The following is a 26502-nucleotide window of genomic DNA, read 5'->3' on the forward strand; positions in this document are numbered from 1 at the left end:
GTGGTTGTCTTGGAAGTCCCTGGCTTGTCAACATGGAGTTTGTGAGCTGATGATGTGGGCTCTCCTCTGGAGGGCACGAGGAATGAATGTCTTTTGTCTGGTGACCTTCTGACCCCCGAGTAGAGAACGCGAACATTATCTCATTGTCTGACATCGAGCGATGTCGGCATACAGGTTCAACACAGCTTTTTCCCGGTTTGGTAGCATTTAAAAGTGCTAGTTGATGGAATTGTAGGTTTCTTACACGTCTTTTGTGTTTGGATACCAACATTGCTTTTTAAAAAAAGCCAGAGAAGACGTCTTTGAAATGTTCCAGTACACATGAAGGACTTGGAACTGACTCTCTTTGTTTGGGCCTCTGCATGTGCTTTTCGTTATGCTGCAGTAACCAAAAAGAATCTCCGAGTTGTAGTTAGACATAATGTTTCTGTGTGCGAGATGTTTCTGATCACACAGCTGCCATGTTCACTTAGAATTAAAAAACTTGATTAAAGGCAAATGAAGCCAAATCAGATTTCAAAATGTGCAAAGACGTAATCCAACAGCGATTATGATGATAAACGCTTGTAAGATTGCTACGTTCTGCCTTATGCCTGTTGTTAATGTGCTGATGTTCACATGTGGGCAGAACAAGCATTTGGAATCAATAAGCCTGATTGTACACATGTCTGGTGTTATGCTACATGCTCTTTCAAGTCCACACACAAATTCCCTGCAGGAATTCGGGACAAACCGCCTCAACTGTTCACGTCACGGAAGAGCAAAGAGATGTGGCAATCTATCACAGGATGGAGAGAAGTATTTACATTTCCAATGAAGCAGCACATGACAAACAATGATCCAGCTGCTGTTGGTGCTACATGTGCAGAAGGTCTGCGTGTATATTTATTCATACTTTCCCTGCAAAAAAATGTATTCTGTGTGGGAGCAATATGGCCGTTTTGGCAGGAGTATCTTTACCTTTGAGGGTATTGGCAGGTGAGGATCCAGTTCCCTTCTCCTCGACCTGTGCAGAAGACAAAACGTATGCGGTGAGGCTATTTTCAATCATTCATCGATTTGTTCAGTCAATAAGAAGATCAGAGCTGTGTGCGCTCCGGGCAGAGCTGTGAATCTAAGATATGGATTGCGTATTAACATTTGATGTAACCAGCCTTTCTCAGCTTTGATACATGATCGCAACTGTGCAACTCGTGCAAAGAAGGGAAGGGAACGTTCCGGTGGTAGTCATCTGCTCTCTCTGGAACACCATAAAAAACAGTATAGTAGGTTCAGCAACTGTTTTTGTCAACTCCCTTCAGTATTTAGAGAGTTTTTAGAGTGGTGAGTTGTGAAAAGGGTTAAATCGACTTGACCAAGGCCAGGATAATGATTGAAGTAAATCACACACACGCCTCTGCTCACGCGTTGCCTCGCCACATGAGTTTTGCTCTTTTCGCACTATATCAACCAGGGCCAACGTGAGGCCTCATCTCCCATCTGTCTTAAGAAATGTTGCATTCTAAAGATACATTTTCCTCTATTTTATCCACAAACACATGTGACACGCTGCTTTTCAGTGACGCGGATGGCTGAAATGGGCGATATCGATGTGGCAACTTGCCACACTTCACAAGTAAACAGATGTTTCTCCACAGGCGGTGTGTGTGTGTGTGTGTGTGTGTGTGAGAGTGAGTGTGCACGCCCACTAACAGCAATTGTTAAGAGGTGTTGGCAGGACCCAAAAACCCAAAATCGCATACAGCAAGAAGAAAAAAAAGATTCCACCAGATGGGAGAACTGGTGGAAGAATCAGCAGCCAGATTCTAGTTTGACAGAAACAATGAACAATTGATCCAGGAGAGTTGAAATGAGAAAGTGAGGCTTGTTACTACCTTTGTATCTAACACAGGCAGCTGCTTCCACGCCAAAGTCACGCCGTTCTGTCTCAGGCCAACATATCCTTTGCCCCATTGGGGTGGCTGTTATCATCCAGGCTCAGACGTCATTTTGGGTGAAGAGTAGACATCGTTTACAGATACTTTATCATTAATCTACTGGAAAAGAGGGAGAAGGGAAAGAGAGAGAGAGAGATGGGAATGAAACTGAAGTGAGCGAAGGAGACGGGGAAAGGTGGAAATAAGACAGACTATTTTTTGCCGTTTCATTCCAGTCCATTTCACAAACATCCACATTTGAGATGTTGGGAGAAATGACGAGCGAAGCGAAGAGCGCCGAGTACATCATCCATCCGCAGTGTATTAGGAATGCACTGTAGCTACAGAGCGAGGCTGTAAAAAGATGGGCAGAGGCTGGCGAGGAGCCATTGACAGCAACAGTAGAATTTATGCTCGGCGCAGCTCCATTGTTCTGCGTGCGCGCGAGGTGAGGTGAGGGTGATGATGCGCGTGTGTGTGTGTGTGTGTGTGTGATTGTTAGTACACAGGTAACGCGCGTGTGTGAGGGAGAGGTTGTTTCGTACATCGGCGTAATGTGGTACAATTCTGTCAGGCATCAGGGAGACACGCTATCGCTGCTGTCATTGCTTCTTTCTGCTGCCATTCTCCCTTTGCAGCGGCAAGTTTTGATGCATTTTTAATTCCATCGGTTACCATGGAAATGCAGGGGGGGGGGGTGTGTCAGCCGAGCTGTGAAAGGCAGGTGCATGGCAGGTACCCAAGGCGACGGTAGTTGAAACGCGTTCAAATGTTTCACCGACTGCCAGCGCCCAGAAGCAAGGTCACTGCACTCGCCCTCCTCCTTCTGATGGGACAGAGACGCTCCTTTAGTCACAAACAAACTTTCCAATTACAACGCTGTGCATAAATAACAATGAATGACATGACAATTACCTAATGGTTCACTTAAACGTCATCCATTTTGAATCTTGAGCGACATCTTACTGGAAACGGTTCCATGCGGCTGAAAAGCGGACAGGGGCGACCCACAGAAGAAAAAAAGGTTATAAGTAGTTTTTCTAAGAATTGATTTAGAAAATGGACGTAGCAATTATGCCCTATTAAACACAGGTTTTAATGGCATATTGACTCGCTGAATGAGATGAGATCTGAACGCAGACGGAGTCCAGATAACAGACATGCAATCAATGCAAATCCGGGTATAATGATCACATTTGAAAGAAAGACGTACAGTAAACGAAGCCTATTCCAGTTTAGCCAATCTAAAAATACCATAACATAAAAGCAGAAAGTATAAAGCCATCCACCAAAGCATTACAAGCATTTATATACTGTAAACCTGTGTTTGATTGATTCACAAAGTTCACACCCTTGAGCGTTGTTTACAAGCAGTGACCTCAATATACTTGGCCCCATGCTGATAAATGACCAGGTTCAGGGGTCATCGATTGCGAGGCAGACGTGCGAGGGGAAAACTGCAAGGGTAGTGGAACATGGCTAACGCTTGGCAACCGAAGGACGAGAAGAACAGACAGAACGCCGGCTCGGCTTTAACAGTGTGCACTTATGAAGATACGTCTGCCATGGAAGAGCGCGCTGTCTGGAAAAAGCCAAAACACGCCTTACGGCTCCTCCAAGAGCCCTGAACTACAACAGCGTTTTCTGACGGAGAGGCAGACACGAGTGTCGGTGCTAAATTTACATCCACCTGTTCGCCCCCCTGTCCCCCCCTCTTTTTTCAGGTTTTATTTTTGAATCTTGCACTGGAATTATTGTCACCGCTGTCAGCCGAGTGTTTGTTTTGGTAACGTGCCGACATCATCCGAAAGGTTGTCTAAGGAAAGAGGGAAAAGCATCACGGAGACGGACAAAGCACAACTCCACTAAGCCTCAAGGGTCCCTCAGGCCATATTTTAAAGAGGCTAGAGGGTGAATATAGCTGTGTATACTCCGCTTGTATCCCCTATGTCTTCCGCTGGTTGGAAATGGCTGACTAGATGCTAATAAGCTTGCTCTGTCATGCTTAGATTGTCAGACCTGGTGCAACTGCATGTTAAGATAAAGGGCCTACATTTGGTAATACCAAATCCCAAAGGTCCTATATCCCGCGAGTTTTAGCATATGAATGAGCATAAGTAATGCAAATATATTTCTCGAAAACTTTCCCTCTCCTTCTTTTCCTCTCCTCCGACTAGCAACTTCTACCCAAACATAAATCCATCTGCTATCCAAGCAAGTGCGTCTGCCTGGAGATAGCTATTGTTCATGGCTGGCTGGCCTTACATTTTGTGGCTGGTGATTGGCAGTGTCCAGCGGGCCAGTTCCTTGAAGACTCCCCCTGTGCTGTCTAGAGGTCCTCTGCTATCGATTTCCTGCTCGCGCTTGCTGCTTGACCTGCCAATCAATGGTCAGAACAGTGGGATGTCATCGGGAGCGAGTTGACGACATGAGATGCTTGGCAGACATGCAACTGATGGCACCGAACGAGCAAAACATATTAGGGGGGAAAGCAAGAGAAGGCGAGCGAGCAGACGAGAGGGAGAACCACCGGTCCCCCGCCTGGAGCTTTGAAACGGAGAAAATGGAGTTAATCTTAAATTAAAAAGCATTGAGGTGCGTGCACGTTAGAGATTCTCTGAAATCCAATCACCCTGGAGAGAATCGCCTCGCAGCCGGGGCGACGGCTCGGCCGTGGTTATTTTCTGTAAAGTGCAAGCAAGTGTGACTTACTGTACTCATACGATCCAAGTAACAAGCGATTAGCTGTGAAGAATAAATCTGGAGAGAAATTCATTTGAGCCGCGAACAGTGGAGTGGAAACTATTGAGAGACATCACACCCACGGAGTTTGAGCAGTGTGATTTTTTGGAGATGGACTCGAGGGGAGACCCAGAATAAATAAATAACATTTCTCCTCTGAACGACCGCGGCGTATAAATCTAAGTCATCTAATTCGGTGACTTTGCGGCACAGAGTCGCTTTGTGACGGCGCCAGACACTGGGAAGCAAATTCATGCTGCGATAATTAAAATATGAGGATCGTCGCGTTTTATCCCATCGATACAACAGAAACTATTTCAATTTAAAATCCTTCCATGTTACAGGGAAACAAACTGGATTGAATTAAATTAAAGGGAACAGGAAATAAACAAGTTTTCTATAAGTTTCCCGTAGGTTCAGGAGAGTCGGTGTAGTATATATGATATGCATCCTGTATCTGAATCTTAAATACAAATGCTGCAATGCTGCTTTTTCCTAATGAGCACGAAACCTGATCTGAGTAACTGTATGCACTCTGCTGACTTTTAGAGTTTCATATAAAGTGCAGATAACACTGTTAGGGAGATTCTAATCTGTTTTGCTCATTTCTTTACAATTTAGAGAAGCAGCATCGATGATTCACGCTTTGAAATACTGTACCTCCATTCCCACTGGGTTTGAAGTAGTTTGCTTGAAGTAGTAGTACAGTACACGGCATTTACTAATATATCTTATATTTGTAAGTGATCTTTCTCAAAACAATTAAAAGTAATGAACATTTGCGAGTTTTCACACTTTTTGAAGCTTTAATTATATTGCTGAGCAACGGGATCCCGGCCCGGCATGTTTACGTTCTTCCTACAGGGAAAACTTATGTTTCCGCGGTTTCCCGGCGTGAATTCGAAACAAGTCAAATTGAAAGTTGTTGGGGTTTTTTTTTTCCGTCGACGCTGCTAATTACCTTCTGACATAGTTAACAGACTTAAGCAAGAAAACATAATCAATTTTTCATCAGCTTGTTATTGTAATGGTTGCTTCTTTCCATTAATGTGTCCCACTCTAATCCTTCTGGACCATTCAGCATGAAATATATGTATCTCCATAAATGCTTTATGCCGTGCTGATGTCTGCTGCTGCTGCTGCTGCTCTCCCCGCCGCTCTACAAACAGAGCAGCGCATTTTGACTTCATCCGAAAAACAGTTTTTAACCTCCTCCCCAATTAAAAAAATACACTTTAATTAAGTCGCTCCATATTCACACAGTCGAGCTTTCAGTCCTTATTGGGATTTTCTGTTTCAGTGGAATTTAACATGCGGAGGAAAATTTTGACACCTTGTTTCTCAATAAGCAATTTCCAAAGTTTTCCTCTTTTTTTCTCTCTCTTTTTCAATAACTTTGCAAGGATGGCCGAGGCAGACGTTCAGCTGATACAATGCTATTTTGTTGTCAAGGGTACTGGCGTCAGCAAAAATCAAAACGTGCCGGCGGTAGACCTAGCATCAAGTTGTCTGCAAAGGAAACACTTTACCCACAGCTTCTCTGACAGTTATGAGAAACCGCCATTAGTGCATTATGCATAATTGTACATGCACTACTATCAAGTGTCAGTGGAAGACAACGGGCAGAGCAGCTCTCTGACGACTGTGGCACATTTGTTATTGTGAACCATCAGCATTTCTCTATGTAAATGGAGTTGCTACAAAGGGCCATTTTCCAATCTGCTGCCATGAAATCACTCTACCCACCCCTGGTAATGACCAACCTTGGAAGCGGATTTACACTCAATTTATTTTCCTGAAAGACAACAGTAGGTGCAATGCTAAAACCTTAGATAAAGGATTTAGATAAAGAGTTATACTTTTAATCTTAAAACTATGTGGACACTTCTGTTATTAGGTAGGCCGGGCTTATGCAATTCCTGCTTGGACTGTTTAAAGTCAAGTAGAAGACAAACATTTATCTTCTATATTCTGCAGGTATGAAACAAAACACTCATACGGTATGAAGCCTCTTCCTCGTGTTTTTAAATGGTGATGGCCTGTAAGAATCGTGTGTTTGAGCCAAACTCTACTCACTCTCTCTACTTTATATATATTAACTGTATGTGTTCAGATATACAGGCCACTCTCGCTCTCTCACACACACACACACACACACACACACACACACAGTATACATGAGTCATCTTCAGGGCTATCAAGGTTATCTTCAGGGTGAAAATCTGAACTCCCTCTCCACATCTCCCAGTCCCTTTGATCAGCGTCTTGCTGGTTGCTTTGATCAGCCGCTTATCACTACTGATTGGCCGTGATGTGTACTTGACAGTCCAGTGTGTGATGAGACGAGGATAAAGTGGCATGGCGGTGCGCGAGGCTGAAGGCTGCGGGGCATCCTCCCTATCAAGACGTGCTCCAGTGTAATTAGACATTAGCACCCAGCAGGAAGCCTGCTAACATGAGCAGAACTCCGATTAGAATGATTATCACAGATAATTCACCCTAATAAGTACATAACAGACCAGAAGACTCATGCAAGTGGAGGTAAAAGAGGACACTTTTGTAATTGCTGCTTTATTTAGGGCATGCAGGGCAGTTGATTGAGGGTTTGAAAATGTCTGAAACAATCGTAGCTTTTCACCAAGCGTGTTAATTAAATAGCCACTTTTACAGTTCTACCCTGTATGTAATCTGAATCTATTTGTTTTATGGAACAGAATGTTGCAAATGCACAGTGGAGCAGAGGAGTGTATTTTTGAAATGAAGTCTAAAGGAGAGGATTAGCTAAAATCCATATTTTGTCACTGCCACAACCCAGCAGAAGAGATCCTCCACACACGCACAAACGCTATGGTGAGTATGTTCTCCATCTATTCTTCAAAATGCTACAGCAAAGAGAGTCTTTGTTGGGTTGAAAAGGAACCCGTCTTCCCAAATGGCCACCTCAGAGATAGCGCTCTTTAATATCAGAGACAGCTAAGCGTAGCTTGAAGCTCCCGACGTTGACAAGCGCGGCCTGAGGGACGCGGAGATAAGCGCGGCACGCAGACAAACACAACTCTTGACTTTTCCTGCTCGCTCGCTAGTGTTGCGTGGGGATTACAAAGTCAGGGGTTGTTCTATTTGAATACAATATCTGTTTAGAAGGAAGAAAAGGGGAGAAAAAAAAAACATTCCACTCCCACCAGAGTGGGATCAATCATCAACTAATTTTACTGGACTGCTCATGTGAGACGCAATAGGGAGTCCACGCTCCCTCGACATGCTGAATGTGCGCTGGGCCGCTGCTCTGAAACGCTGCATTAGGGTTTGGAGGCGTGATTAAATTGTTTGTGTTTAACAGCGTACGCACATCCAGAACACACACACACACACAAACAGTAAAATATGAATGCTGCTAATATGTTAACACTGAACAAAAAAAAAAAAAAAATAATAGTTGCTATCTGGCCAACCTTTTTGCAAATAATGTAAACCTGTTAAAAGTTTCCCAGAATTACTTTAAGGATTAAGTGTGACAGAGGACGAGGGGGGGAGAGAGTTCAAAAAGAGAAAGACGAGAGAAAACGGATTCGCCACTTCCAGGATTCTTCACATCTCCTCACAATCTATCTCTGTCACCGGCGGCGGCAGCATGTGATAGGAGCTTTAAGGACACCTCACAATGGTTTCTCCCCAGGGGGCCTGATAGACCCGTTGCCGACTCTCCCTTTGTTCCTCGCTGCTACATGTTGAGCCACGATGTCACTCAGATTCTCTTACACGTACGACCTATCGGGGACCCTCGCATTCCTATTCCTTTAGCTCAGAGTCGTTTACATCTTGTTTAGTAATGTCGCGGCTCTGACGTGTTAAAAACTTGTCCGAGCAATGTACGAGGTGTTTGAGATGCATGTGCCGCTCTATGCTGCGGTGAAAATGAAATCTTTCCAGTCAATTATACAAGCTGCAACTTGGGAGAGACCTACAGAAAGACATACTGTATGAAGAACAGATCCGTCCTATTGTTCTAATCAAATCAATATTTATGCTTCGATCACACTGCTGCTGCTGCGTTGTTACGTTCTGCTGGAATAGTTCAAATTCATCAATAATTCATCAAATATCAGGTTTTACCCCTGTAGCGCCGTATGAAACATGTTTATTCCATTGTCTGCATAACGCCGTTTACCAATACAGAAAAAGGACGGCGACAGCAATCTGTGTCTGTTGACTCAACTTCCTAAAGGCAAACGTCACTCCAGCTCGAGAGGAGAACGAATTCTTCCCCGGGAATAAGAAGGGAAGAGAGAGTAAAGCATTTGGGAACACTGGGCGCAAAGAGATTACTCTCTATTTTGACAGCTTTGGGTGGATTACCTGGACTTTAAAACAGCCTTATGAGCTGACTGCAAACTTCCAGTCATCCTGTAACAAAATGCTTATTTCCTGCTAGATCTGCAATACAATAAACAACAGAATTCCTGTCAAGGTTGAGAGGAAAAAGGCGAGATGAACAACGGGAGGCGCTCTTGAATTTAATCAAACCTGCCTCAGTGGATGAAGAGGACGGATGGATGTTCCAGTCCATAGTAGTCGAGGATATGTTTGCATTTTTACGTGTAAGATCGATGTTACAAGTGTAACAAGTCAAACAAGAATGCAAGAATGGATCACACCTGTACAGCTTGACTTAGATTTAATTCTAATAACATTTATAACATGGATATAAATCACAAAGGTGCTTTCTTTAAATCTGTTGTCGACACATTATGTAAAGATTATGTGACTCCTACAAAAGGACACAAGTGCGATTTCTTATTTGTTATATAAAGACTATTCAGATGGAGGTTTGAGGAGTTTGGTGAGGATAAATCATGGGAGGAATCGTCACTTCCTCCCGTGTTGTCTTTCAGTGTCTCACTCCAGCTTCTTTCAGATCGTGTGTGTGTGTGTGTGTGTGTGTGTGTGTGTGTGTGTGTGTGTGTGTGTGTGTGTGTGTGTGTGTGTGTGTGTGTGTGTGTGTGTGTGTAATCCTTCAAGGTCACACTCCTGCTTGTCTCACTTTTCATCCTTGCATCAGATTCAAATGTAAAGATTCACTCACTCGGTCACTAGGCAACCTTAGATGTTGACTCTCCAGTTGGCCTTTATGTTGCTGCTTCTCAGTATTTTCCACTAAATCCAGAATTATAGCAGTGTACCTTTTATATGACCTAATTATATCTAAAGTATGTGTATATACATATATTATGCTTTGCTGTCCTGTTTCCTGCTGCTCCCCATTTCTCCACAGGGATCCAATCGATAATGCTTCACAGTTCATCTGATTTAGATCCGTAATCTCTGGATTTAGAATCTTTAATTATAAACCTTTATTCCTCACAAAAGCAAAGCAAGTGAATTTGGCTGAGAATTAGAACATAGGTCTGTGAATGATCTTAAAGTAGAAACCCATGAAACTGTATCCATGCTTCACATCTTCCTTTGTCAGACTTGTTAACAATGGGCGATATAAGTGCATATCAATTTTGTTAATTTTGCCATAGCCCCCCTCTCCTCAAATATCACACATAACATTTGGTCGGGGAACAATACAATGGCCAACAGAGCACGACAAACAAGAACACGAGGGTGTTTTTCTAATTTGCGAGGGGTGTGAAAAGCCCAATGAAAATTAAAGGAAAAAGGGGAAGAAGGCAGTGAAGACGAGGGTGAAAGGCCTCTGAGAGAGAGGACATGGCGTTCACTGACGGCAAGCAAGAGGTTGATGATATTATGTGTTCTGCTCACACGCACGGAATGTCACGTTCCTCTCAAATGATGGAGGGAAGAACACAAAGAGAAGCAGATTGAAGTAAAGGGCGGATATTTCTGCGATGAAGCATGAACGTAAAAAAAGAAAAACAGCTCCAAAATCTGATGTGTTCCGTCACTCTCTCACTGAGATAGAGACAGGCAGCGATTGACCCGCCCGCTTTACCATCCGTCGCCGAGTGAAGTGTCACAATAATAATGAGATCCCGCCATGACTTTAATTTACAATGTATATTGGCGCTCATCTGCCCCCCGACCTCCCACGACGTTTTTAAACCTACCTCATATCCCCGTCACTCAGGCGTCGTTTGCACCTTATTCTCCAGCGTGACAGGAAGTTGACTGACGCTGGAGACGTGAGTGACAGGACTTTAATTAAAACATCAGGGCCTTTTTTTTGTTGCCACGAGGCCCTTTGCATGTCACCTTCAGCTGTGTCAAAGGGAGCAGGTGCTTAGCTCCTTCATCCTATGGCAGAGTCCCCATACTGTCCACCAACAGATGGCTTTGCTACTCTACCTAGTTAAAGTGTTCATTGACACCTTGCAGGTGTCCAAAACATATTTACATATCATGTATTACACATGAGCATGCCGGCACTACGGAAGCTGCTGCAGGAAGGGAGGAAGATGCAGCGGCTCCGTGTTTGATTCTGTATTGATTTGCGTTAAAGCTGTGCAGTACAGTCAGACAAATTAGGTTAAAACTGCATCTGTCTCCCTACGTTTCATTGCAATTTTGAAAAGCAGTGATTTATTCCCCATTTAAGCCAAGAGAGTATAAAGAGACAAAAGGGAGCAGAGAAGGCGAGGCAGAGGAAGATGTCAGATTTGGTTTAGGGGGGTGTCTCAGAAATCCCTGCACTTTACTTTTAAAGTATAAATGTTTTTGCTCAGTGCTCATAAAGTAAGTGTAATTTCATTTGATAATGTCTTGTATTTTTTTTATGTTTTAACCGTAAAAACAGCTAAAACTGTCTCTTGCTCATCTTCATTATTGGCATCCTGAGCCTGCCTCGCTCCCTCTCCTTACAGAGCCGGAGCTACCACTTCATTATTTCGTCCCCTCGTGTTAATTATCTGGCGACCTCGCATAATAAGCGGTGTGCACAGGATGTCACCTCTCCTCTTCAGAGACAGATCCCCTCTCATCCAATGGTCAGGTGGGCAATAGAAAAATTACAAAGAGATGGACGGAAAAAGAGATGTAACGATAAAGGACGATTGGAATACAGCAACTGAGGCACGTGTCAGTGAGATGAGCTCCAGCATGATGAAGTGGATCAGAAACATCGGTTAGGAGAGGAGGGAGACACTATGGAGGCTGGAGAAAGAGGCAAAGTCCTCATTCTGTTATTCTATGTCCAATGTTTGGAGAGGAAAAGGTGAAGGTGATTTTGTTCAGCTTTACAGTAGAACTTAACATGTAAAGTTGAAGATTATGTATTTTCAGCGTTTTAGATGGCCGCACATGTAAATGCACATGCAGCTCTCACCGGCCTCAGATTTCATTATCACTCTGTAATTCCAGTGTGTGTCTGTGTGCCTGTATGTGTGTGTGTGTGCGTGTACAGATCACTTTTGGAACTGTTGGCACCCCATTAGCTCACACAAGCCAGCCGCTGACAGAGTGCTGCAAATGAAAGTGCTGAAGAAAGCGTAGCGTTTAACTAACTAATCACAAATGAGTCATGTGTTCAACACGTACGGCTCAAATTTCTCCCGGCCCCCGAGTCCGACAAGAAGCGAGCGGCGGTTTGAGAGTTTGTACAGCGTGGGCCCCCCCGCTGTCATGTCTGTGTACCATAGGAAGACGGCGGCGGAGCAGAACAAATAAAAATCAAAGTCTTCCAATTGATATGCATTGGATGTTTTCCCACTGTTCCGATAGAGACGCCTCTCCAAACAGTGGTTTGAGAGATAACGGGCAGGCCCCGGCTGTGTTTGCCCGAGTGGTGGAACAGCGGACAGGGACTGAAGGTCACCGTATTGATATGACACCTGACAGGTCTTGCCGGAGCCGTTTGCTTTCCCTGCCTAAGACAATGGAGATCCGCAGAGAGGAAGACGGCGAGAGAAAGAGAGAGGGAAAGAGAGGGAGAGGATGTTGGCTCATGTGTAGTTGCTAATGGACTGCTATGTGTGTGTGTGTGTGTGGGTGGGCGCACGTGTACTTGCATCGCAGAACGACGGGGACTTGGTCCAGGACTGATGAGATGCTTCAGGGATAATGCCAGGCGTGGAGTTGATATGTGATTTGGGAGAAGGCTTTATGCAATTTTTTACTCATTATTCTTAATCACATACTTCAGCGTTTTTCTTCACACTCCCCTTCCTCCCGCCACCCTCCTCTCTCTCTCTCTCTTCTCTCTCCACCTCCCCCCCGCTCCCATTCTTTCTGCTGCCTTCTCATATCCTCAGTCTGGAGGCTGACAGTGACAAATAGAGGAACAACCACCGCCGTGTCTCTGCCGCGACTGGAGGGACAAATTATTACAGGTTATTTTCCTCCCTCCTTTTCAACAGCCATGGTTATTCATGTGAGACTGTGGCATATGTAATGGCTTTCGCTCCAAAAAAACGCTTTTACGGATAAGACATTGTTAGCACCCGTCCTTTTGCTCAATATTTTCACATCATTACACCCGCTCAGAGTTTATCTCCGTGCACGGGGTCTTATGATGGATAATAACTTAATTACAGTAATAGTGAGTTTTACTTTCACGCCAGCAGTCGTTTTGTGTTTTCTCCAAGTTTGGAGGGAAATATGTCTTAAGGAGGAAATGGGAACTTTATAATGCGCACCTAAGAAAGTGAAGGGCGGGTACATCTTGCCATAAAACATCTATGACATAATATTATATGATTCGCTGGCATTGTGCTCTTGAAGGGAAATTACTTGTACTTTGCTTTGGCTGAAAGAAAGAACACGAAAGAGCTATCTCCTATCATTATTTATGATTAAAAATGTGTCTTCTCTTCTCTTTGAGGGTGCACAACCGTTGCTTCAAGGCAGGAAGTCCCTTATTTACACCTTGCATTGACATCTGCCTTCGTTATCTGGATCCAGATAATGAGGTCAGGTGTAAATTCTGGCAGAGAACACGTTGTGATCAGATTGCAATGTTGATACAACGTGTACATGCAAGTCCAATGATGGGATCTCCGTATCTGGGCAACACATCTGGATGGTGAGAAAGGATGTTAATGAAAGAGTCAAGGTTGTGGGTTCAAAAAATGCTATTCAAGCTTGTTTGGCCTTGATGGAGGTATGGGTTGGAATGCAGTTGAACAATATTTTGGAGCCCATACTGAGGGAAAGGAAGAAATATTGAATGGTTTCATCCTTTAGAGCCATATTCTTCTTTGTTCATGATCACAAAGCCTCTTGATAGCTGATCGGGGCATAAAGCACATTTCCTAAATCAATTTATTCATTTATTCACAATAGATTTCCCTCAGTGGGCCAGTCAGAGGTAAAGGACAAGTCTGTATTCCTAAGTGTAGGCTCCATCAGGGGAATAACTCATAAACATGTCATCTTTTCTTCAGGGAGAGCGCCGTGCAGCTGAGATGCCACGCAAGACAGGGAACTAGTGGACTGCATAATTTCCTTCGCGGCAACTGACACCTTTTCCATATGTAGGCACTAGACTGGGCTTAAGTGTGATGGCTATGCATCATTATGCCTCGGAAATGGAGGGTGCAAAAGTGCACTAGCAAGTGACTGGCTTACATCTGACAGTTGGCCTTGTTTTACATTAGTCACATCAATTCAAATCCCCTCTCTCTCTCACCGGAGTTGGAGATCAAGTGCCACAGACTTCAGTAAGGCAGCGAAATAATCCACGGCAAAGAGACCAGTGTCATTTAAAAGGCTTTAAAGCTGCACGTGTGTGAAATATTGCGGATGTTGCTATAAAAAGTTCCCCTTTTGACGAGCTAAGTTGGAATATTCCCGGCGACAGGACGATCTGTTACACGGCAGAAAGACGACTTTGAACTGCGACGTCGACTCCCAACACGCGTGATCGTTAGAGAGGAAATGATGCCTCCACTTAACTCGGTGGAGATGAACGTGTTGGCGCTCGCATTCGCTTCTGTCCGTTAATTCTGCTAAAGCGGCACAAATATTCAGCTGCACGCACTCTGGCTTTTATTTATTCCCCTCGTGGGCATTTGGAACATCGTGGTTCTATTAAAAAGGTGTTTACTTTTGAGCACATAAATTCAATTTGACTAATTATTTACAACTATTTATTACACGTGGGGAAACATAAAGTGCAGCTTCAACATACACGCTTTACCAAAAATCTACAACAGCTCGTCCTCACCTTTTTAGTATCAGCAGAAGCTGTGATCACAGGGAATTCAAGACTTGTGAACACCCTTTCAACGAGTTATGTATGGACTGTGTGAGTGAGAGTGTGTGTGTGTGTGTGTGTGTGTGTCAGGAGAGCATTCGCGTCTTCTCTAGCTTCATGACCTCTTAAGTTTATGGCGCAGAAAATTATATTCGGTCCCTATATTTTGTCGGAAGATCCAAAAGTAATGAAGGAGAACGTATCGCTTTTCTGTGTTGGTCCAATAATGTCAGATGTCATTTTATACCAACAAACCATCAATAGCGAATATAAACAAGACGCAGACAGGAAAAAAACAAATCCGCTTCGCAATAAAGAGCTCAGACCGCCGCTTTCTGCATTTGATTACATCTTTACGACCGCACAGTGTTGCACATCGCTAAAAAGGAAACGCCATTACAAATAATGGGTGCTTATCAACAGGTGGGTGGAAAGCGAGCGTTAATATGTGCATTTGACGAATAACAGTTTGCTGGTTAACTCATTTGTCTTTGCCGTGTGGAGAACTCCCCAGAGATGTATTGTTTACGCAGGCCGGGGGAGGAATCGGGCCTCTCTGCGGGGGAAATCAGAGACTATTTCTACACCGCCAGACCTCAGATTTAACCATTGTTCACTGTGCGATACGGAGACCACATACTTTCCGTGACGGCGTTGACCAAAGTCTGACAACGGCTCGTGTTAATATCGCACCGACAATGTGCGATAACCTTACGTCCATGACCAGTTTGGATTTCATACTTAAATAATGAACGCCCCCGACAACACAGGGCCCTCCACTGATCAAAGGCGGCTTAATTTTGTGCATTAATTACTGCCGAGCTAATGAAACGGCCCATCACTCTCCTCATAAACCAGTAAACAGTGGGGCAAAAGAAACCATCCTTCACGCTCAGGCATGCTTATGCAAAACTCGCTGTTAATCATTGGGCGCCGTGTTCCTCCCCATTTCTTCTCCTCTGCCGCTTGATGTTCACCACCAGTAAGATGTTTTATTTATTAGTTTTGTCATAAAGTTCTGTTTCACATGAATCTGCTCGCTCATGCATGCAGTATGAGTGTTGAAATTAGCATCTCATTACTTGCAATAATTAGGCCGATGAAGGCCCAGATGTTGAGCGTGTGTGTGTGATGTATGTGTAGGCAGATAGCCGGGCCCGCTTCTTATTCTATTCAATTAATACTATATAATAAAGTTTTACTGGTGGGATGAATTGCCGCGCCTTAATGAGTGACATAATGGACGGACGCAAACAACTTCACACACATTATGGATTCAGTGTAGCGTGCACGCCGGGTGAAGTGAGTGCAGTGGTAATTAAGTCTTATATCAAGGGTCCCTCTAACCTGACTTTGTGTGACGGAGAGAAAGAAATTACAGATTCTTTCTCATGTAAATTCAAAATAATGCACATGACTGCAAGGTGATATGCATTATGGAATGGCACACTTACAGTAGATCACTGCACAATAGTGGGACGCATATGAGGGAAGATAAAAAGGAAGGGGTGGCCTTACAGAAGCAGTCTGAAGATGGTGGGGTGGTTGGATCTCCTCCTTCTCTTCCTCCTCCTGTTTCCTCCCACCTGTGAACACAAGACATGATTGACAATTGCGCTAACGATTTCCCTTGTGGTTAGCGGTGGTATTATTGAAGGTGCGCAAAGGTTATTTCACAAATTCGATTCCTTCAGTAGGAGGTGAGATTTTTGCACCCAGCACTCACAATTTATGGATTCATATCAGGATATAATGAGGATTTCAGACAATTCTACAACGGAGTGTGCGTCGAGGGTGAGTTACATGATGTCGCTGTAAAGAAACCAGAGCAGTGATTCTGCATTTCAGAGCAGAAACTCCAGCAGAGGAGAAGTCGACTAAAAAAAAGAAGCAGGCATCCAGTGAGCTGAGGACAGATCCAAAATCCAACAGCTGTACTTCCTGGCAGCGGATGATGAATTAAAATGAACTTTTCCACCCTTTGCCTGTTCTGCGGTTAGCTCTCAATGTAGGTAGGCGCTCTTAAGAGACAGATCATCTCCTCACACTGAAGACATCAAGTTCCAGTTCTAATTCTTCAGGGTTTCGTCTGATGGATTGTATCAAGTTTGAGCAGCCGTCTAGCTTAAATACATGTGGTGGAGTTTACGTACGAGCCAATTGCGATGGTTTAGGAATCCTGATTGGCAGAGGCGAGCGCCTAAAACACATTATACATTTCTACAGCTGTAAACAAGTCAACCGCAGCCGCTATCCAATCCTGAGAAGAAAAGGAGTTGACCTGAAGTCTCTCGGGCAGCATTCAAAACTTCACAAGTCGTCACGTCCCCTCCATTAAAATATGCACATCTACCATCATCTGACGCCAAACTTGACAGATGAGGATGAAATGAAGTGTGTCAAATGCAGTTAGAGTGATCTCATTCAAAATGCATTTCCCTGATAGGACTTATGCCAGTAATATATCACATCTTACTCCTCAGCTTTTCATTTGCTTGTGTCGCATCTAATATCATTTGCCATTGACACTCGCAACCAAACAGTGTCAAATGAATGACTGGGCTGGCAAACGTCTGGAATTTGATGAGCAACATTAAGAATGCTCCTTCCTTCTCAAACGCAGCTCCTTGTCCCGTCTTGGAAGGCCACACCGGCACAGGCTCGGCCCAGAACGGAAAAAACGCACAAACAACTGCGACAGTGTTTATTAAACCAATTTGTCTGACGATGATCTCTTCCGAACACTTTGCTCATCATGTTCAAATCAAAGTTATGGCCCGTGCTTAGAATGAACCCTAACGTCTGCCTCTCAGTCAGCGCTGATAGCTGCTGTTGAGGTTTTAAACTTAATTACCAGGCACGTTGATTTTTTTCCGATGCATCCAACTCAGCAAAGAATGACGTAATTCATGGTCCTAATCTTCCAATTATGTAATATAAATGCTAATGTTTCTGGATAAAGCGACAATGCTCCGCCAGTGTAATGTGCAGCATTATCACCGTCAGCTGTGGATGCTAGCAATAACCAGGATCTTCTGTGGAGAGAGGATATGGCGTCGGGTTGCTGAATGTGTACTTAAATGTGGTTGAAAGGCACCGTTTCAAAAAAAAGAGAGCAAGATTTAAAGGTCACTTGGTGCATATCACCTTTTCAAAAGCTCACATTCAACCCACATTATACTGCTCAATGCTTTGCTTTGCAATGGAAATCCTGCCTTTTACCCTTAAGAAACAAACTTTTTTTCCTCTCAGGAGAGAAAATGAATACTGCATGGCACACTGGATCCACAGAGCAAAAATACCCTCTTTCTCAGAATATTGTATGGGTTTGGTCAGCTGTGGGGCCTCCCATGGACAATGATAGAATGATAAATACCCTCATCTGGAGAAAATGTCAATTATCAGCAGACTCAGCAGCAGTGCTGGTGGTCCTCCTGGCACGATAAAGATCTAACATTAATAAGGCATGCTTATCTCTGGGAGGACAGCCGCCGATTGATTCCCGGGCGAAACCTGGAAGAAACTGAACAATAAATTATTTAAGCAGAAACATATTCCACCAAAAAGAAATGTAATGAAGTACACCGCAGAAAAAAATGGCTATATGACTGCATTATATTAGGGTTCAGTGCCTGCCGGGCATCTAATGTTTCTCATCCATCAGCCCCAGCTCCTGTGCCTCCCCCAGCTCTAAACATAACCCACGGAACATTAATAGATACTTAGAAACATTAAATGAGACCCAAGGTCACTGCCTCTGTGTGTTGGCAACAACAAGACTTTGATCTGATTTTTAAGTTTGAGGACTTCTAATTAGTCTCCAGAGCTCCTTCTGTGTTCTTCCCCTCATCTCCTAAGACTGGTCTGAACAATAAGGCTAACCGATAGGTGCATGGGAAACTAATGAACCGTTTTAAAGATAAGAAAGGCGAAGGGAATTTGCTCAGGCAGGCAACAAGTTTTGACACGTGGCTAAAAAAGGAGGTAAAAAATGTATTCTTACACACACACAGAGAGAAGAAAGATGGGGAGTCTTAAACATACAATTTTTCGTGAATGTTAACTTGTTTGTGTGCTTCCTTCCTTCAAACACCATCCAATTTCCCTCTCTGCTGTGGCCGGACGCTGTCGGCGTGGCAGCCGTCACCAGAATGCCATTTGCAGACCAGATTCAAGCCTCTGGTGAGGAGAAGCCCCAGGAAGTGTGCTGCAAGCCTGAGATCATAATGATCAAAGTGAAATGTTTGTCGATTGAAATCAATAGCATCAGGGTGCCTGGAAATTGCTATTAAAGATCCCCATCGATCGGGCAGCAGTGGTTCAGCGACTGAGCGACTCGTCTTTCAAGCTTACAATAATGGTGGATGTTTCCAGGGCTAGTTGTTATCTTCTGCCGGATTACCTTGGATGAAATCTAATCAAGCCAGAACTGTGTTTTCCATCACGGGCTGAGGCCCTGAGAGAACTTTAATCTCCATTGCACCTGAGTCGTGACCGAACCAGCCAGAAACTGTAAACACCACAAAATGAAGAGTGGAGTTGAGGTGGTGGACTTAAAAAGCGCCTCTCTCACAGGGGGGTCACGTCTCTCTTTATGTTGGAACCCCTGTGAACGTCCAACGCTTTTAAGTGCACAGATTAGTTTCAAACTGTCTGACATAACTGACTTCTGTGTGTCCAGCTCAATCGCCGAGAACAAGATGTAAGCTCGCCTGTCTGGGGCGCGAGCTAATGAGTCAACCGATCCACATCTAAGGTTCACAACGATTCATCCCGAGTGGGTTCCATCAATAGAGACATACTGGCCTCCACAAACAAGTCATTAGACGGCTGCTCTAAATTACCGCTGTGTGGTTCAAAGTACTTTTTCCTCCTACTATTGTTTTCCTCTAGTGTGTGGAGAGCAAACACACTCAAAACACTCCAGCACACAAAAGGTCGGCCCCCTCAGAACCGGAAAGCTGGCGAAATCTCAAGAGATCAAACCCGGATGAATGTGACTTTAGAGTAAAAGAAATAGAGAACTTGCACTTTTCTACACTGAAAAACAAAAAAAGTGCCTGTAGACGGCGAGGACACGGCCTGTACATGTTAGATCACAAGCTGGAGGCAAGGAGAAATTCACATTAGACTTTGTAAACTTCTGAATACTTCTCTTCGGCTGGCATGGCTCCCGAATGACCGTACGTCACGCCGTACAGCCTGAGTGTGTGGCGGCCCACTGTATTGTCCTTCAAACTGCAGGATGTCAGACCAGACTGGATCATCAATATTGAAATATTGTTTAATATTTACGGTTTGAAGTCGTTGCGGTCCAGACAAGCTTCCCAGCAGCTACAAGAGGATCAGGGACTTTGTTGCAGACAGTCAGGGGGGGGAATCGAAGCCAAAACGGTGCATAAACAAAGGGAGCCACAAGCAGGACACACACACACACAGACACACACATACTGTAGACTACCCAGAACCACAGTGCTGCAGATTTTTCATACGCTAACCTGGTAAGCAAATCAGGCGTATTCGGGGGGAAACAAACAAACAAAGCAAAAGTATCATTTTAATGAAAATAACCAAAAGCAAGTCTAACTCATTTGCGGTTACAAGTTCGACTCCCACCGCAGTCTGTCAGTGTGGTTCTGAAGAGACGCCGACTTTAATCATCACCGTTACTTCGCTGTTTTGTAACGGCGAAACAAAGAATACAAATGAACACCGAAACCAAGAAATGGTAAATGTTGTTTTAATGACAATTCACTGATGCAAGAATCTGTACATATTCTTCCTTTCAGCAGTGTGTCTCATGATTGTTGTCAAGACTGGAGTGTAAAACTGTTAATGTCGGTGTGGTTCTGCATACATCAGTGGGCAGAGTGCAAACGCTACAAGGCTTAGGGCTCTGATTCCCAGTGGGGCCACTCATGCAAAGGGAAAAAAAAAATGCATTAATTCATGGTTCTATCCACTCTCCAGGGAAAAATGTTCTCCAAGTATGTTAAACAATGACTTGGTTATAATACATACATATTTTAAAAGTGCCAGCACAGCACACGGTTTACATAATAGACATCAGAAGAAAAATAATTCCTTTACAATCGCAGTCGTAATCACTTAACTGGATCAAACCTCAACGACCCGTAAGTGACGGCGTATGAATCGCTTTCCTTCATCTAACTGATCGGCGCCTTAATCTGCTCACATCCTTCATAACTACATCTGTATGTCATCATTTAATGTCCATTACATTTCCGAACACAGAGGCATCGGCGGCTTCTTTTCACCGTCTCGTGTTGCGTCCGCTGGGCAGAAGATTGGTAAAGTTGGAGGAACTGTTCTCATCAGTGTGGAAACTTTTTCTCAACAGGGTATCATATCTCAGTAAATCCCAGAAGTTAATGACCGCTGTGCCACAGAGGGTTGCTCTGTTTTTCACCAGATGCTAGATTTTTGGAATTCCCCAGATTCTAATGTGCACCAGAACAGCAGTTTTCCAACTAGAGTCTGAGGCACCATGTAGCATCTCATTAGCCCTGGTCACTGATCGAGTGTGACAGACATGAAATCTGACACATGGTGCAGACCTCTTGCTATACATTCCATCTCGCTCCCCATAATGCTTGAAAAATGGCTTTCTGCATTTGTAATTATTTTTCTTCCCTGCCCCTCTCCTCGGCTTTATATACCTTTTATTGTTGTTCTTCTCCGCTCAAATGTTTCAATGTTTTCAGAAACTTTTCTTTTTTTGTCTTGGAGTGTTTTGAAATCTGGCAGATCTGACGGGTGCACTTCCAAGGAATGCAAATTCTTCCGCAAACGTAACTGAAGACATAATCCGCCCTGTAACCATGGGAGTGATGTGATACGGTTTATTCTGTCCCATTTTTCAGAGCTCATAATCCACTGAACCCCTGAGCTGCACGTTTTTCTGTGAAGGATCTCTTCATGGACCGGCAATATTGTTATAGCATTTAAAAAATAAAATAAAAATAAACTGGATTAACAAAATAAAGTAGAAAAAGTAGAATAGAATCAAATAAAATAAAAAATACATATCCCTGATCCCAAAAATAGATATCCCAGCACAATGTTTGTGTCAGCATACAGCAGTTCCGCGAGTTTCACCAAAGTAAAGGTTTTGTTCTACTTGCTCAAACTGAACATGACACTCACATAAATGAATATACACTCACACACACACGAGCTGGAATTCCACATGCACGTGCACACACAAAAGCAGACCATGGCACTGCAGCCAACTGCCCCTTGAGCGACACTGCGGACCTCAGAGCAGGCTGTACTTTATCTGCACTTTCCCTTTGCCTTCGCCCCCTCAGCACTGACAGCTGCTTCCTAACGAAGCTCACTCTCTTCCAAGCAGACGCTGTGATAATGAGGCTCTGCCCAGAACTACAGGCAACCAGGGAGCTATGTCAACAGCTCGGAGCTGACCTCCTGAATGGGCTTGCTTCTCCTCGTTCACCCAGAGAGCAAAAAGCTGCACCTCATTGTTTGGGTGGAGAGCGGATCCTTGCCTCGGGGAATTGCCCGTGTCCAATACTCGCGCTGAGCTCAAACTGTGTGGAGACTTCATGTGCATAAATATGTGGGCATTCATGAATGTACTCACACCAACAAGGCCCGCACATGCACACACAATGTAGAAGAGAATTCTAAGTGATAAACCCATGTCACAGTAAAGAGGCTTTTAACAGCAGTAAATCTCAGCTTCACTCCATATGTCAAAATAGTGGTGAATCAGCACAGCTCAACTGCCTAACAGTTTATGTTTACAAGTGAATAAATCAAACCAGTGTCGGCTGAAGGACACCAACTGGAGGCCGGCATTCGGTGATGGAGACACTCAAACTTCAGGCATTAACGCTGCACGTCCGCTCCAGGCCACTGCACATGATTGTTTTGTCAATTATATTTAGGATGAATGATAGATTTTAAACAAAACTGCTTATTAGGACTTTTCTGAGAACTTCCACAAGCTAAAAGCCAAACTTGTCTTCCCTTGGGACGAAGCCATAGTGCTGCTCTAGCATAGTAAACGTGTAAGAGGTGGCACCTCTGCAATGGCTACATCTGTACATGGTCAAGACAAACAAAAAAAGTCTAAAAACAGAAAAACTCTAAGCAACACACAGCAAGTAAGTGGTAAATATATCTTTCCGATGCATCCCTTAGAGGAACAGACCCTTTAAAAGACCAGTCTGTGTTTGCTTTGGTAGTTACACAAACCCAACATTAATCACACTGGATAAGCTCTGCAATCGACAACAGACACTCTCTGTAATGAATAAGTCAACTAATCTGTGCCAGCTTACAGACTGAGAGCTGGAATAAGAGCAGCCGAGGGATAACGGCAGCGAAAATGGAGTAAATAAGGATTTTCAACAGTGTGTCTGGTGAAATGAAAGACTGGGGGGAAGTCTGTGCTACTTTTATGGAATTAATTAAAGAAAATAATTCAGTTTTAGTTGAGTTTAAAAAAACAAAGCAGGTCCCTGTTAGATTGGTGACGGTGCTCAATTACGACACCAAGAGTTTTGTCGATTAAACCACTGTGGACTAAAAAATTATCACTATTGTCTTCTTCATCTTACTGGTAAAAATCTGTCGCACGCAGAGTGTGTGAGAGGAGAGCTGAATTATACGGAAGCGTGAAGCGAGTTTCCCAGCATCTGTGGCCCGGCAGGAGTATAATATGAATATTTCAGAAAAAAAAAATCATTGTAAATAAATATTCAGCGCACACAAAGATGATGACATAATCCAGCCTATGTTAAGCAATTTTGGTGTGTTTTTTTTTCGCCCTTCTGAGCAGAGGGCAGAACGGAGCAATTGTCAAGGAAAAAGGACGTTGAGCAGTGGAGCGAGGAAAAGCCGCTGCTCCCCGAGTGGAGGACAGGATTTGACTGTTTGCTATATGCAATTGAAACATTTTGGCAAGAGGACAAAATGCAGTATATTACCAGCCAACGAACACGACAAAAGCAATAAACAGTGTGTATGTTTGCAGCTTCTTTATCTTCGTATTAACTTGTAACTTTACTGCCTGCAACAATTAACACAGAGAACATGCATATAACAATATTGAGATAATTTTTTGTGGATAGAATCTCAAAGCAGAGAGCCGTGTCAGTTTTGTGTGTGTGAAGCCATGGCTCTGTGCCTGTGGAGAAGTATTTGAGTCTTGTTCACAAGTGACAGTGACTGTGTGTCCGCCTGTCCTGAGCCTGAAGGCAAACATCACAATGTACTATGGGTCTATCTACGTTCCACGTCTTACCTACCTGGTGATGGGCGCTGGGTGGTGACCTAAAGAATGCCATTGCTCCTCTTAAGGGAGGTGTTCCAGGCGGGTCCACCTGGGAGGACACCAGGACCCAGAATAGACTGGAAGGATTGTATGTCCCATCTGGCCTGGAATGTCTTGGGATCCCTCCAGAAGAGCTGGGCAGAGGGACTCCTGGGCTACTTTGTTTAGCATGCTGCCTCCGCCACACAGACCTATATAAGCAGAGGAAGATAAATGGAAAATTACTCTGCGAGGGGAAAACTAAACTGCTCCACACTGCTGCGATTACTTGCAATCTTGAATATTTACTTTATTTGTAAGAATGAAATTGTGCTTGATTGATGATGTAGACGTATCAGATATTTACGCACTGAAATGTATTTAGTTCTATTGCATTGTTCACATTTGTCACACAGAATAAATACATATTCATAATTGTATAAATCAGTGTTTACTAAACACTGTAAAGACTCTTGAAAATGTTCAAATATGTAATGTTGAAAGATGTTTTCGAATTTTCTAAAAATCTTATTATAAAAATATAAGCACACCCGAACTGAATATATTGTATAAGTATCATAAATAATAAATTGTATAAACATCATATTAAATATTTATGACATTCAGCTGCATGTTACTTTAATGGGGTTTAGTCAAGAAAATATAAATGGAAGGCTCTGAATTTAACATAAATAGGCCCCTGATGTTTCTCAATGGAGCAGAATCTGAGCCAGCGAGAGACGCATTACTCACATGAAGGTTCTGTAAATGTGCAGCCGTCTCTCACAGCACTGACAACTACATCTGAAATATTTTTGCTGGTGTATTATTGGTAAATAGACTGTACTTATATAGCACTTTTATCCAAAGCAGTTTACATTCACCCGTTTACACACTGATGGCGGGAACATATCGTGCAAGAAGCCAACCTCCACATCAGGAGCATTTAGAGGTGCAGAGTCTTGCTCCTGAACACTTTCACATGCTACCTAGGGGGAGCCAGGAATCGAACCGGGAACCTTGCTCTGAGACAAGCGCTCTCCCCATTATTAGATACAGTAAATTCATGTGCGGTATAATTTACCTCTCGGTTTCTGTGAGGAAATTCAGCCGGTTTTCTTCTGTAACTTTAAGTGGTACCCGGGAAGAATTCAATGAGCATGCAGCGTAATATGATTTTATCTTTACTGACACAGGGGAGCAAATTATGAGAAGCCCTGAAGGCCTGCAAGCTACAGAAAAGTGAGAACCCTGTGGTTATATAATAATTGTCTATCGTGATTCATTGCACGCCACCATTTTTACAACTCGGAGATGAAGCTGTACGAGGGAGCTTGCCACGGTTACTTGACAACAGAAACAAAGGCGCACCTTGTTAGCCTTGGTAGTCGCGGGAAACGAGGTTTACTATCTACTGACTGGTTACTACAGTACATGACACATCAGGCAATATGTAGTAAAGCATATTGTGTCATTCTCACTTTTCATCTACTTGAGTGATTTGATCCGTGTGTGAGGCTGGAGTGAAACTGTGTCAAGATGTCCTTTTTTATCCGGTGTGTCACATTGATCACCCTGTGCGTTGAACATGTAGGACTGAAACCGGCCCACCGCAGCACCGTGTTTGACAGCAGCTGCGGGATATGCAGTGAGCTTGACCAATACCTACAGTATGTCCTAGATCTCTCCTAGATATACCGTACTCTCTCAGGTATAAGTGGCTTTAGGCTACTTTCATGTGACACAGATTTAATTACGTGCCATATTTAGACATATTCTAAGCTGATTGGAGGGTAAAAAGAGATGATTGAGTCCTAACATACAGCGATGAAACACAGCTGCACTCAGGAAAGCAGGTAATCTGGTTGAGTAAGCCTACTAGTATCTCTGTGGTGCTTGACAGCCACAGACAGGTCTCTCCTTTTTCGTAAATTAAATTAGACAGTTAAAGTCAGCTGCCAGATTATTTTGGTGATGTGGGGATGAAATGGCAACCATCGAATCACAAGCGGAGTTAAACTGCACCTCTTGGGAATGTCCGCTCTCCAATAACGTTTACAGTGTGAGATGTGGGTGCAAGGCACCATATGTATCAAGATGCCTGCAAAGCTTCCTGGTGAGGGGGGGATAATTCAACTTGTCACATCTGCTCACAGGCCAGTCCAGGAGGATTTATCACTAATTCAAGTGGTTTCTAAACTGTTTGAATTACAAGCATGAAGCCTGTACTTTCTAACATAATCTTCTTACATGTGCCATCTGCACCACGGACAACTCAATGTAACACCAAAAAGGAAGTGAGTGGCCAGCGGGGCCTGTGATCATCATTTATGGCTTGCTGGGGACCATTTAAAGGAAGGTGGCAAAGGGTCAGGAAGGATCACTAA

This window comes from Genypterus blacodes, unplaced genomic scaffold, assembly GCF_046128005.1.
Source record: "Genypterus blacodes isolate CSIRO-AG114 ecotype Tasmania unplaced genomic scaffold, CSIRO-AGI_Gbla_v1 ptg000054l_1, whole genome shotgun sequence".
In the NCBI taxonomy this organism is placed as follows: Eukaryota; Metazoa; Chordata; class Actinopteri; order Ophidiiformes; family Ophidiidae; genus Genypterus; species Genypterus blacodes.